Source organism: Dermochelys coriacea, chromosome 1 (genome assembly GCF_009764565.3).
Source record: "Dermochelys coriacea isolate rDerCor1 chromosome 1, rDerCor1.pri.v4, whole genome shotgun sequence".
Lineage (NCBI taxonomy): Eukaryota > Metazoa > Chordata > Testudines > Dermochelyidae > Dermochelys > Dermochelys coriacea.
Genome location: NC_050068.2, coordinates 215,372,319 through 215,387,777, shown reverse-complemented (window position 1 = coordinate 215,387,777; position 15,459 = coordinate 215,372,319).

The window sequence follows — 15,459 nt, the reverse complement described above, 5'->3', positions numbered from 1 at the left end:
TTCATGTATGAAGTTGGATAGAACTGGAGGCCAGTTGTCTGAGCAAGGAGGCAGAGCTGCAGCAACAGAAGCTTGCAAACCAGGACAAACTCAGGCAGCGTGAGCAGAAGAGGATCTGCAAGTCACTTCCATGGTACCAGGAGGAAGATGTGTCAGAGTCACACTCAGCATTCACTTAATTTTCCTGGTGAGGATTGATTGAATCTGTGTATGGCAGACTTGTACCTGAGCCCTCAGGCTCAACCCTGTTACATCATTACAGAAGACAACACATCAAAAAAGAACACTCCCACATTCCCACAGAGTCCCAGAATAACCTTTAGTATCCATAATACCTCAGGCTACAGGCAGAATGATGGGATCCATCTTTTCCACAGGTGGTTGTCTGCTAGCCCCCAGTCAGGCACATCATTAGATTCTTCCTCCTGGTACCATGGGAGTGACTTGCACTTGGGGGGTCTTCACGGCTCCCACAAGTGCCCGGGCTCCCCGGGTAGGCCCTTGCTGGCCTGGTTAAGGGGTGGGGCCTCGGGGGAAGAGGAGGGGAAGGGGTGGGGGCTACCTCAGCGAAAAGTGGATGGGACAGGCCCATCCACTTTCAAAAAGTGGGAGGGCTATGGTCCCCTAGGCCCCCAGTCCCACACCACTGTTTCCATGCTAGAGGCTGCTTGTGAGCTGTTTGCACTGAAGGCTGTAGCAGCAAATCAGTTTAAAAGGGCATCCAGGTAAGACGGCTGGGGTGACACAGCTATTCATCAGTCTAAACCAGGTATGTCATGGGGAGTTGGTAAGCAGATCTGCCCTAGACAAAGCAATGTGTTTGCTTCTCTGACCATCCTGATCCTCAGGCAGAGACAATGAAGGTCTATTTACATATCAGGTAAACAAAGCTATCAAGCTAGCACATGAGAGAGAAAGAAAAAAACTATATCTGAGCTATAAAGGCAGGCAGTCTGAAACTCAAGTGACAAGCAACTGACTCAACTGATTGATCAAGTGTTACTATATTTTAACAAGTATAATGAGTGAGGTGTTTTATGAATGCCTAATATGCACAGTACATATGATATTATGTTTTACAGCTCTTGCAGGTTAGGAAAAATGGGTCCTTTAACCAAGAGTGAGTTGAAGTCTCTGGGAACTGAATGTAGATGAGAAACTTGCTTAGGCAAAGATCTTTCACCTAGAAAGAAAACAGAAGTCAGCATCTTGTACTTCTGCGGAAGATCCTAACTGAAGGAAAGTCAGCCATGGCTGGGAAGAAGAAAGATTGATAAGAGGAACATAACATCTGTACCTTGCTAGATTAAGTTTTAGACTTTTAGATGAGTGTTTTCACTTTTATTTGCCTATAACCGTCTCTACTTTTATTTCTTTTACTTGGCATCATTTACTTATGTCCTATTGTTGTTTTTTAATTTTTACAACAAAGCAAGTTAGTGCTGTATTTGCACCAAAGAGCATATTTAGCCCAGTTAAGTTAATAAACTGTTGGGTTTTGTCTCTTTAAAGGAATAAACAGATCTTATTATTCCTCTGAACGTTGCAGGAAAAGGCTTTACATTGAAGAGCACATGTGTTTGGGAAAGTTCAGGACTGGGGATGTGTTTGGATCACCTGCTAGCATTAACCAATCTGGTAAAGATCAGATTCTGTCTTTGATATCTGCTGGCAGGATGTTGGATTCAAAGATGTTGGATTCAATCAGAACTGTACAGAATACAAAACACAGTGTGCATGCTAGCTGCTAGAGCTGTGTTGGTGTCCCAGGCAGGGAGCACAAATATCAGAAGCATTTTGGGGCACTCAGGGTTATAATACAAGCACTGACACAAGTTCTGACTGACCTGAAATGCACCCTGAAATGTGACAGGGACATCCTTTCAGACCAGGCCAAACCTATAATTCTCTCCCTCTGCTTCAGAGTGGGACATAATCTCAACACACAACTGGAGATTGTGCTGCCTGGCAATTCAGCATTGTTACTCAAACCTACCAGTAGAAGTCATTCTGAGAGCTAGACAGCAGACAAACCCCTGTAGACATATCTCACACAGTAAAACTGCTCAGAATTTATTGCTATCTAGTGTGATTTTCAATGGCTGGTAAGTTAGATGGTCACAATGAGGGACAGTGGAATCACCCTTTGGTCAGTAGGGCAGAATACTATAAATGTAGAGGAATTTGATGGGAGGAGCCCTGCATGGTTGGTGTTCTCCATATGCTCCAATGGGAGAATTGGGCTGATCCATGGTTGGTCAGCTGCTGTCTTTTTCTTCTAGTAAAGGCCTCTTGTGCTCCAGGTACTAAGCTTTCATTTAGAACAAAATGGAAACCTTTAGCCACCAGGTTACATCCTGTCCAAAGACACTGGAAGGTGCTAGTGTTCTGGCAAATTCTCCCTTGGAGGAATTCTGGCCAGTCAGCTAGAATTCCTGTGGGAAGCTCTAGCTGCTGCAGCCCTTTCCACCCCACCTCCCCAGTGTGCTGTGGAATGCCTCATGGATTCTTATGGAAGGGAACCAGGGAGCAGATGGGGGTAATGATAGCAGCCCCAAATATATTGTTCCCATCAGAATGCTTGGTAACTCAGTCATGTGAGGGGTATGGGGGGGAGGGGAGATCACAGTGTCTTCTGTTAAGACAGAAAGAAAGATTTTGTGAACTACAGCTCACTTCATCGGATGCATTTGGTGGAAAAATGCATTCCACCAAATGCATCCGATGAAGTGAGCTGTAGCTCACAAAAGCTTATGCTCAAATAAATTTGTTAGTCTCTAAGATGCCACAAGTACTCCTTTTCTTTTTGTGAATACTCCAGTTGAGGCCTTACCAGTACACAGTTGATCAGAAGAATTACTTCTTGTGTCTTGCTTACTACACTCCTGCTAATACATCTGTGTCATTATCTGATTAAAATATGACCATGTAGATCATTGTAGCTACCACTGTTATAGAATTGCAACAAATCTTGTACAAATTATGTCATGTAAGGTGTCAAAGGAAAAGTTATGATTTGCTGAATGTGATTGTCCTATTTATATGCATGTATCATTTTTGTATCTGAAATTATGAATACTGACTGTATATCTGTATTTCAAATGCTCCTGAGTAATACCCACAAGGTATTTACATCCAATCTAGCCAACACATTGTGAAGGGAATATTTAAGTTGCCAGCCCATCAACAAACACAATAGTTCAGGAATGAACCTTATCTATATCTGATGGACTTTCTTGCAGATGTTCCAGCTAGAATATGGGTAATGGCCTCTGCTATGACTCCTCAAAGCATGCAAGGGCATGTCACTAGATCATATGGTACTGAACTCCATCTTGTGTGCCTGTATTTTGCCACTGATTGTGCTGAGGGCTTTGTTTGGAACAAGGCGTTTCCCTTAACATGTTTTCCCTCCACATTACCAAAAGCCCTGAAAATGTCTCCATTTTGCCTTTTTCTTGCTCTAACCTCTGGACTATGGATTTATACTAATGGGAGCATTCTAACCAAGGGACTGAGGACCTTCCAATTATTTGGAAGCAACCAGAGACTTAACAAGACAACAGTTTATTCCACCATTGCTTCAAGCCTGATCCAAGAACTTTGCAATTATTGTATGTATTTGATTCCTTGAACCAATTTAACTCTCACCTCATTCTTTTCTCTTATAAATAAACCTTTAGATGTTAGATACTAAAGGATTGGCAACAACATTTTATTGGGTAGGATCTGAGTAATATATTGACGTGGGTATGTGGCTGGTCCTTTGGGACAAGAAGAACCCTTTGGTTGATGAAATTGGTTTGAAAGAACCACTCATCAGTAAGTCTAGTGTCTGGGTGTTGAATCCAGGACTGGAATACCTAAGGAGGCTGCATTTCTGAGTTCTTGTTAGCCAGTGTGATGAGCCAGAAGTTTGCCTTTATGGCTGGTTTGGTATATCTTATAGAAGAATAACCACTAGTTTGGGGATATGTCTGCGCTATTTCTCAGCAGTTTGTCCTGAATTTGGTATTCTCAGTTGTGACCCACTGAGGCTCGGTGACAACATCCCAGAATGATGTTTGCTTTTTTTGCAACAGTATTACACTGTTCATATTCAGCTTGTGATCCACTATAATCCCCTGATGCTTTTCCTTAGTACTTCTTCCTAAGGAGTCATCTCCCATTTTGGATGTGCGCAAGTGATTGTTCCTTCCTAAGTGAAGTACTTTGCATTCGTCCACATTGAATTTAATCCTGTTTACTTCAGACCATTTCTCCAGTTTGTCCAGATCATTTTGAATTTTAACCCTACCATCCAAAGCACTTGCAACCTGTCTCAGCGTGGTATTGTCTGCAAACTTTATAAGTGTACTCTCTATGCCATTATCTAAATCATTGATGAAGATATTGAACAGAACCAGATAAAGGACTGATCCTGCGGGGTCCCACTCTCTGCGAATGGCTTTCCAGCCAGTTACGCACCCACTTTATATGTTGTATTTCCCTGGTTTATTTATGAGACGGTCATGTGAGACAGTATCAAAAGCCTTACTAAAGTCAAGATATTCCACATTTATCACTTCTCCCATCCACAACACTTGTTACCCTGTCAAAGAAAGCTATTAGGTTGGTTTGAAATTATTTGTTCTTGACAAATCCATACAGAGTCTTACTTATCATCTTATTATCTTCTAGGTGTTTGCAAATTGATTACTTGATTATTTACTTCATTATCTTTCCAGGTACTGAAGTTAGCTGACCAATCTGTAATTTCCTGGGTTGTCCTCATTCCCTTTTTTTTTTTTATAGATGGGCACTATATTTGCCCTCTTCCAGTCCTCTGGGATCACTCCCATCTTCCATGAGTGTTTGAAGATAATCACTAATGGCTCAGATATCTCCTCAGTCAGCTCCTTGAGTATTCTAGGATGTGTTTCATCAAGCCCTGCTGACTTGAAGACATCTAACTTGTCTAAATAATTTTTAACTTGTTCTTTCCCTATTTTAGTCTCAGATCCTACCTCATTTTCACTGGCATTCACTATGCTAGACATCCAATTGCTTCTAATCATTTTGGTGAAAACTGAAACAAAAAAGTCAGTCAGCACTTCTGCCATTTCCACATTTTTTGTTATTGTCTTTTCCCCCTCATTGAGTAATGGCCCTATCCTGTCCTTGGTCTTCCTCTTGCTTCTAATGTATTTGTAGAATATTTTCTTGTTACCCTTTATGACTCTAGCTAGTTTAAGTTCATTTTGTGCCTTGGCCTTTCTAATATTGTCCCTACCTTCTTGTGTTTATTTATAGTCATCCTTTTTAATTAGACTAGTTTCCACTTTCTGTAGGACTCTTTTTTTAGTTTAAGATAATTGAAGATCTTTTGTTTAAGCTAGGGTGATCTCTTGCCATACTTTCAAACTTTCCTACACAGTGGGATAGTTTTCTCTTGTGCCCTTAATAATGTCTCTTTGAAAAACTGCCAACTCTCTTGAACTCTTTTCCCCCTTAGTCTTGCTTCCCATAGGATCTTATCTACCAACTCTCTGAGTTTGCTGAAGTCTGCCTTCTTGAAATTCATAATTTTATTGTGCTGTTTTCCCTCCTACCATTTCTTAGATTCATGAATTTAGCATTTAATGATTTTTAGCTACCTCCTACTTTCAAATTCTCAGTCAGTTCCTCCTTATTTGTCAAAATTAAATCTAGAACAGCCTCTCCCCTTGTTGCTTTTTCCACCTTCTGAAATAAAAAAAAATGTCTCCAATGTATTCAAAGAACTTGTTGAATAATTTGTGCCCTGCTGTATTATTGTCCCAACAAATATTGGATAGTTGAAGTCCTCCAGCACCATCAAGTCCTGTGCTTTGTATGATTTTGTTAATTGTTTAAAAAAAGCTGCATCCACCTCTTCTTCCTGGTTAGGTCTATAGTAGACTCCAACCATCACATCACCTTTGCTTTGTACTTCTTTTATCCTTACCCAGAGACTTTCTACAAGTCTATCTCCTATTTCCATCTCAACCTCAGTGTAAGTTCATACATCTTTTATATACCAGGCAACAACACCTCCTCCTTTTTTTCCCTGCCTGTCCTTCCTGAGCAAGCTATAGCCTTCTATACCAATGTTCCAGTCATGTGTATTATCCCACCAAATCTCTGTGATGCCAACTATGTCATAGTAGTGTTTATTCACTAGTACAATATTTCTAGTTCTTTCTGTTTATTTCCCATATTTCCTGTATTAATACAAAGACATCTAAGATACTGATTTGATTTCCCCTCTATGTGCCCTCTTGCCTCTTCCTTGTCCCTGATATAATGGCCCATGCTCCCCCCAGATTCTGACCATTCTCCCTGGTCTCCATGTTTTTGACTTAGGGCTTTTGTTTCCTGTCTCCATCAAACTTAGTTTAAAGCCCTCCTCACTAGGTTGGCCGATCTATATCCAAAGACGCTCTTCCCCTACCTCAGTAGGTGGACCCCATCTCTGCTCAGCAGTCCATCTTCCTGGAACAGCATCCCATGGTCAAGGAAATCAAAGACCTCTTGTCAATACCATCTACACAGTCAGGCTTTCACTTCCAGGATGGATCTGTCTCTGCCTGGATCCCTACCTTTCACTGGAAGGATAAAAGAGAACACCACTTGTGCCCCCAACTCTTTCACCCTTTCTTCAAGTGCTCTGTAGTATTTCTTATCACTCAGAGTCATACCTCATGTAGTAGGAAGAGGGCCTGAAACATAAGCCCTTCTATCAGAGGCATGGTATGAGGCCTGAGGCCTGGGCTAAAGTAGTGGTCAAAGCTTTGCTGATAGAAAGTAAAATCAGGCTGTAAGCTAGAGACAAGCCCTGCTCACTGAATCTGGCAAGAACAGGATGAATATTGTAGAAACACACATTCCTAAGAAGTGCTAGGCACCAGGACACTCACGCAAACACATTTGAGAAAGATGGTACCAGAACACTCAGATACCAAGTACAGTATAAACACACCCCTCAACGGTAACAAGAACACACTGACCCATCCTAAAGATAAGATCAGGATGACAGCAAGATGGATAGAAATGTTTTGATTGAACTGACAGGTACAAGGTAATGTATGGTGGTTAGCTATATCAGAAGGGGCAGTAACTAACCACATCAGAAGGTGGCACCTCCCTGTGTCAGGTGGCACCTAACAAGTGTACGTAACTTGTTTGTACTGGGGTATAAAGAGGTATCTCTGAGGGGGTATTGAGCTCCTAGTGGGGAAAGTCCCACCATTCACTGAATTGTTCCATTGTAATGGGCATACATGTGTTAGTGGTCTTGTAGAGTCTGCAGGATATGGGGACTGTGCCTTGTTAACAATAAACCTGGCTGGGTGCCTTCACTAAAAACGGAGTCTGTGGATTTATTGGGCAGTTTAATTGAGGTCTGCTATCTCTACTATCTGCGCAGAGCTGGGACAGCACGCTGAATGAACACACACACAGCCAACATCTGACCACACCTCGCAGTATCATTAGTGCCCATGTAGTAGTAGTCAGAGGGCCAGATGATCCTTAACAATCCCTCTGTAACATCTCAGATATAGGCCCCTGTCAAGCACCATACCTCACTGATGCCAGGTCAGGCCAAAAGATGGGTGTCTCTGTCCCCTCAGAAGGTAGTCACCAACCACAACTACCCTACATTTCCTCTTTGAAGTGGTGGCTGTGATCCTCCCAGTCTTGGGGGAACATGGCTTCTCCTCCACCTTTGGGGTGATTCCTCATCCCGCTTTGCTAGGGCAGCATAATATTTCTTTATCACTATGGTTGGTGGGTTGAGAGTAGGGGTGGATCACTGCCTGCCACTGTACATAACCAGCAGCCAATGTCCTCCCTATGACAGATCCATATCCTTCTCCCTTGGGGGTGTGACATAGAAATATAGGTGTGAAGGGGATCTTGAGAGGTCATCGAATTCAGTCCCCTGCTTTAAGACTAGACCAAGTAAACAAAGACCATCCCTGACAGGTGTTTCTCCAACCTGTTCTTAAAAACCTCCAGTGAGGGGGACTCCACAATGTCCCTTGCAAGCCTATTCCAGAATTTAACTACTCCTATAGGTCAAAAGCTGTTCCTAATATATAACCTAAATCTACCTTGCTGCAGATTAAGCCCATTAGTTCTTGTCCTACCTTCAGCAGACATAAAGAACTGATCACCATCCTTCTCATAACAGCCCTTAACATCATTGAAGATTGTTAGCGCCCCTCCCAGTCTTCTTTTCTCAGTTTTGTTAGCCTTTCTTCATAGGTCAGTTAGTCTAAACCTTTTACATTTGTGTTGCTCTCCTCTGGATTCTTTCCAGTTTATCCACATCTTTCTTAAAGTGTGGTGCCCCAGAATTGGACATAGTACTCTAGCTGAGACCTCACCAGTCTCGAACAGAGTAGGACAATTACTTCCACTGTCTTACATATGGTATGTGTATGGTATATCTTAAAAGCACACAAAAGGCCGGATTTCATGGGTGGAGATCAGATTTCACAGTCCGTGATGCATTTTTCATGGCCACAAATCTGATAGGGCCCTATCCATAATGATATTAATCTTTTTGCAACAGCACCACATTATTAATTCATTCAATTTGTGATCCACTATAACTGGCACATCCTTTTAATCTGTACTATTGTCTTGAAAGTTATTCTCATTTTATAGTTGTTTATTTGATTTTTCCTTCCTAAATTTTTTACTTTGCACTTATCATTGAATTTCATCTTGTTGATTTCAGAACAATTCTCCAATTTGTCAGTCATTTTGAATTCTAATCCTGTCTTCCAAAGTGCTAAGCAACCCCTCCCAGCTTTGTGTCATCAGCAAATTTTATAAGCATACTCTCCATTCCACTATCCAAGTCATTAATGAAAATGTTGAACAGCACCACACCCAGGACTGACCCCTGCGGGATCCCACTAGATATGCCTTCCCAATTTGACAGCTAAGTCGCTGAGTGCTGTCTTTCAACTAGTTGCATACCCATAAATTCGCCTAATCCCAGCCATTCAGGCCAATGTCTAATCTTAAATTTTATACAAAGAATGATCGAAACCACAAAAACTTTCAAACTGAACTGTGTTTATACAACATATACAAATAACAGCTGAAAAGCTGCTGAAAATGACAGTAACACTTTATGTTAATAAGAGGGTAAAACGCTTGGTGTTAATTGATGGTAATATTTACAGGTGAACTTGGTTGGCTTTTCTTGACAAAACAAGGGTTACTCATACAATCATATAAATGGAGGTCATCTAGTCCAGCCCCCTGTGCTGAGGCAGGATATAATATACCTAGATCATTTTTCACAGGTGTTTATTGAACCTGTTCTTAATAACCACCAATGACAGGGATTCCACAGCCTCCCTAGATAACCTGTTCAAGTGCTTAACTATGCTTTTAAGTGACTCCAGAAAACCTGTGAGCTTATTGTGTCGCTCTGACTTCACTGTGAAATAAAAGGGAACACTAAGATATTTTCCAAGCTCAGGACTCATAAAGCACATGCACAAAAGGAGTTATATTTGCTTCCCTCTCCTGTCCCTCATCACCACAGACAGAAAACGTTACACAGGCAGAGAAGAAAGATAATAAATGTGTTACACACCATTGAAAGCTCCTTAAATCAAGGCACTGAAACTCAATAGCAAGGTCCATAAACTGTGAGTTCTACAAGTATGGTGCAATCACAATCTCACTCCCACAGACCTGTCCCAGTCTGCACTGAGCTCAGTTCAATCCTGGGAGGGACAGCCTCTTCTCTGGTTGTTCCAGAGTCCTAGTGAGGATTCTGGAGAGAATAGTGTATAAGACATTACACCCAGTTCACTCCTTAAGTTTCAGGCATGTATTGCTGTGTGTAATCCTCAGGAGAGTGGGTGAAAAGTCAGCACATTTGTACAAAATGTTCCACTCAAAGCTTTTGACATCTTGCAACAAGATTTCACACAGTTTCAAGTAGTTCTCCTTATTGACACCGCAAAAGTGTTTGGTGCTGTGATATGATAGCAACCACACCATTGGCTATGGCTTGAGTAATGCAGGAAAGACCCACAAAAGCTAGAGGGGTAGTGCAGCCCTGCTTTTGCAATTCATGTACTTCCCAGATACCATAGCTGCTGCTTTGCATACAGTTGACAGGGCAGGTTTCACAACCAAGTGTGAATGATGTCAGCGCTGAGCATCTGCTATATTTCTCATATTTTCTGTTGTGGTTTTCTGTCTGTGGCTGAGAGTGTCTAATGATTCCTGACCACTGAGAACAAGCAACTCAGTTTGTGTTATTTTTTAAAGTACTGGTGGAAAATGCAGGACTAATAGCCCTGGAGGCTGATGTCCTCTGATTCCAGAATATTGTAGATATTGTGACACAAGCTGCCTTCTCAGGCCCAACACCCATATGCACAATGTCCCATCCCTCCGCTAATGCTAACCTCATCCTTGACCCCGAGGGATCACCTCTAAGGGAGACAGGGGCCCATGCTATGGTCCATTCCAGTTTTGACCCCTCTGCTGTAAGTAATTCTTATCTGGTAGTGATTTTTGTGATGTAAACATTATCCTTCTCAGAGCAAGACTGGGATCTACCCACTTATTTCAGAAAGGCCCCTGAGGGGCCTCCAGATGGGAATTAACAATCTGGAGGTGTAGAGGAACCAGTGACCTAGCGATGAAGGAGGGCCATATCCTCACCTGGTGTAAAGCAGCATAGCTCATTGAAATCAAAAGAGTTACACCAATTTTATCTAAGGATCTGGCCCTGAATATATGAAAACAGTCTCATGATACTGTATAGTTGTTCCAGTTGTCTCCTAACATGGATCGGCTTAGACAAAAACAGATGAATGTTGTGGTTGGTAGTGCTGGATAGAGACAGATTAAGTTGCTGAGACGGTCCATGCAAATTCCCTACCACCACCAATTTTGCTTGTCTCGGTCCTGTTCTCAGTATCCCTGCTAGTTTAGGCCTGCCATTCTACATAGGTTTGTTGATGCATTTTACTCATGACCTACAACTGTTAGAATAGGATGAGGAAGGCTTCAATAACATGCAATAACAGTTCTGAGGAAACATGTAAACCCTCATATATTTAGAGTGTGCAATTAAGTCCTCACTGTCACAACCACCAATTTCACTCCCCAATTATATTTTTAAATTACCTAAATGTCATTAATGGAACTTGTTATAAATCCAGACTTTGCAGTAGAAGGAACTGTAGATCCACACATCAAAGCGTACATATCTATAACATGACAAGGGAGCATTTTGATTTTCCAGATTCAGACAGGAACATCTTCCCAGAATTTATCATCAGCATTCAAAAATAGCAGTAGAAGTTGGTGATCTGCAAGACGTTCACAACACATTTTGAGACCTTGCCTTTTTTGAGATACAGCATGACAATAAAGCTTAAGAAGAATTTGCCAAATGGACAGCTAGGTCCTGAGGACGAGAACCTTACTTCACCTCACCAGCTTCTTTGTGCCTCACTGGCAGTGGCAAGAGGGGGGAGAAAGCTGGCTAAAACAGAAGTTGAAGCTATGCCATTTTATACCAGCTGAGGATCTAGCTCATGGCTATTGTAGTGCTAACAGCAAAGAGGCTGCTCCTTCCCCACTCATTAAGACACAGAGTTTTTAATATGTTTTCTCTGTAATTCTTTCATCTTAAGGATAAATGTGCTTGCTTAGAAAGAGCTGGGTGGTAACTTATAAATGTGGGAAATTATTCTGTTTATAGCCTCTGAAGGAAAAGCAAAGCATAGACTCTTGCTGTGTAGGCTGTCTGGCTTGCTGGGAATAACACAGTGTAGGTAGGGAATTGTGCACCTGGAAAAACCCCAATCAGCAGGGAGAGAGACAGGGGTCTTTGTCCAAGAGAACTGACAGCTGAGGAGCTGGGATCTAGAGTAGGATTATGGAAGGAAGATACAGGTGCTGTTGACCTGAACTGTGACATGCACTTTTGAAAATCCCATCCTTAGACATACAAGTTTAGGCATTTACAATTGAATGTTTTTATCAAGACAGTTCCCAAAAGAAACAAGTTTTTTAAAGGCACAGTCAGGGGGAAAAAAATTCAAATATTTTCCCTTTGGAAAAGAAAACGTTATTGTGCTAATTTAAACGAAGAATTAAACGTTGGAACATTCTGAATTTTGGTCAATAACTATAATAATTCCAGACAGTGTTTTCTTCTTTGATCTGTCCAACTGAATTATCTGTACCTGCAAACACTTAAGCACATCAGTAACTCACCTGGGCTACTCATGTGAGTAAAGACAATTTTGTGCAAAGCATTTGCAGGATAGGACTCTATGGAAATGGAGGCTAACATTTGGATATTTTAAATAAAATTTTCCTTCTCTGTGTTACTAACAACTGAGATGATTAAAACTCAGTATTTTAGGATCTCACTTGCTTCCACTATAAATGCTGTTTGTTTCTATTGGGCACTGATACAAATGTTAATGTTTATAATGTTTTTCAGTTTATTGCGGAAGAAAAACAAAACAAACCGCATATTAAGGCTTGATTTTCAGTCACCCTAAGGCTTGTTTATCCCACTTTGGCAGTGTAAATGAGAATTGGTCCCATTACTTTAGCAATTCAGATTGTGAAACCCATGTGCAATCCGCGTGTTGTAGCACTTATTTCATTTCACAATGGTGTAGGTCACACAGGAAACCTGAAAGTCAGACATCCAGCCTTCACGATGTGTGTTTTGGGTTTCACAGAAAAGTTGTCTGTGTCTCAGCAGAGTGTGAGGGTAAAACAGAATCATAACAAATAGGGGACTCCTGGGTCATCCAGTCTGATCTCCTATCCCCCAGAATCCCACAGGACTATGCGCTTCTGCATTCCCACATCAAATCCAAACTCTCTGGAATCTCCCCCCATCACTGGGTACTCAGCCACTTCCCCAGGGGAGTCTGTTTCACTATTTCCCTGCTTTGGCTGTTACAAACTTTCCCTCGATATCGTAAGGACTGACTATGGCAGGTATTAATAGCTATGGCTCAGAGCTGCATTGCCCTAGCAGGAGCAGTGGGAATCTCTATGGCCCAGAAAAATACAATGCCTGCTAGATCTCCCTGGGAAACAGGGTGACACACCTGAATTCTGTCTTCTTGGAGGGTGCAGCATGCATCCCCCATGCCAGGCTAGCCAGCTCCTTCCCTCCTTCCCCCCTAATTTAGGAGAGCCTTGAACCCCAAGGAGTGCTACAAAGGAGCAATCCCCGCACTGAGAAGAGTGCAGAGCCTACAAAAGATCCTGGCTCCTACGGAAGACACACAAAAGCCAGCACACGTTGCATCCTCCTTTACCTTCTTGTGCAGCCACAAAACCTGAGCAACTTCGCAGGCAGGTATGTCAATCTAGTGAGGAGGACTTTATATTAGGCTCACTATGGGATGGAGACCTAAGCACTGAGGTAAGTGGGGAAGTGGGAGGAAACAAAAGGAGGAGGGCACAAAAGGGGAGGCCTCCTGATTCATACTGAGAAAGTAAGGCAATCGGTTAGTTATCTTAGGTGCCTGTACATGAAAGCAAGAAGCCTGGGAAACAAGCAGGAAGAATTAGAAGTCCTGGCACAGTCAAGGAACTATAATGTGATTGGAATAACAGAGACTTGGTGGGATAGCTCACATGACTGGAGCACTGTCATGGATCAGTATGAACTGTTCAGGAAGGACAGGCGGGGGAGAAAAGGTGGAGGAGTTGTACCATATGTAAGGGAGCACTATGATTGCTCAGAGCTCCAGTATGAAACTGAAGAAAAGCCTGTTGAGAGTCTTTGGGTTAAGTTTAGAGGCGAGAGCAACAAGGGTGATATCGTGGTGGGCATCTGCAATAGACTACCAGATCAGGAGGATGAGGTAAATGAGGTTTTCTTCAGACAAGTAACAGAAGTTTCCAAGTCACAGGCCCTGGTATTAATGGGGGACTTCAATGACCCTGACATCTGCCCAGAAAGCAATACAGCAGTGCACAATCCAGGAAGCTTTTGGGGAGTGTTGGAGAGAACTTCTGGTACAAGTGATGGAGGAACCAATTAGGGGCCAATCTCCTCTTGACCTGCTGCTCACAAACAGGGAAGAATTAGTAGGGGAAGTAGAAGTGGGTGGCAACCTGGGCAGCAGTGACCATGAGATGGTTGAGTTCAGGATTCTGATAAAAGGAAGAAAAGAGAGCAGCTGAATACAGACCCTGGACTTTAGAAAAGCAGATTTTGACTCCTTCAGGGAACTGAAGGCAGGATCTCCTGGGAAGCTAATATGAGGGAGAAAGGAGTCCAGGAGAGTTAGCTGTATTTTAAAGAAGCCTTATTGAGGGCGCAGGAACAAACCACCCCAAAATGTAGAAAGAATAGCAAGTATGGCTGGCAACCAGCTTGGCTTAACAGAGCAATCTTCGGTGAGCTTAAACACAAAAAAGAAACTTGGACAGATGACTAGGGAGGAGTATAAAAATATTGCTAGAACATGCAGGGGTGTAATCAGAAAGGCCAAACAACAATTGGAGTTGCAGCTAGCAAGGGATGTAAAGGGTAACAAGAAGGGTTTCTACAGGTATGTTATCAACAAGAAGGTCAGGGAAAGTGTGGGACCCTTACTGAACGTGGGAGGCAACCTAGTCACAGATGATGTGTAAAAAGCTGAAGTACTCAATGCTTTCCCAGAAAAAGGTCAGCTCCCAGACTGCTGTCCTGGGCAGCAAAGTATGGGGAGGAGGTGAGCAGCCCTCAGTGGTGAAAGAACAGGTTAAGGACTATTTAGAAAAGTTGGATATGCATAAGTACTTGGGGCCAAATCTAATGCATCTGAGGGAGTTGGCTGATGTGATAGCAGAGCCATTGGCCATTAACTCTGAAAACTTGTGGTGATTGGGAGAGGTCCTGGATGACTGAAAAAAGGCAAATATAGTGCCCATTTGTAAAAAAGGGAAGAACGAGAATCTAGGGAACTACAGACCAGTCACCCTCACCTCAGTCCCTGGAAAAATCATGGAGCCAGTCCTCAGGGAATCCATTTTGAAGCATGTGGAGGAGAGGAAAGTGATCAGGAACAGCCAGCATGGATTCACCCAGGGCAAGTCATGCCTGACGAAACTGATTGCCTTCTATGATGAGATAACTGGCTTTGTGGATATGGGGAAAGTGGTGGACATGATATACCTTGACTTTAGCAAAGCTTTTGATACGATCTCCCACAGTATTCTTGCTAGCAAGTTAAAAAATATGGATTGGATGAATGGATTATAAGGTGGATAGAAAGCTAGCTATATTGTCAGGCTCAACCAGTAGTGTTCAATGGTTCAATGTCTAGTTGACAGCCGGTATCAAGAGGAGTGCACCACGGACATCATGGTCAAGTGTTATTCAATATGTTCATTAATGATCTGGATGATGGAATGGATTCCATCCTCAGCAAGTTCGCAGATGAC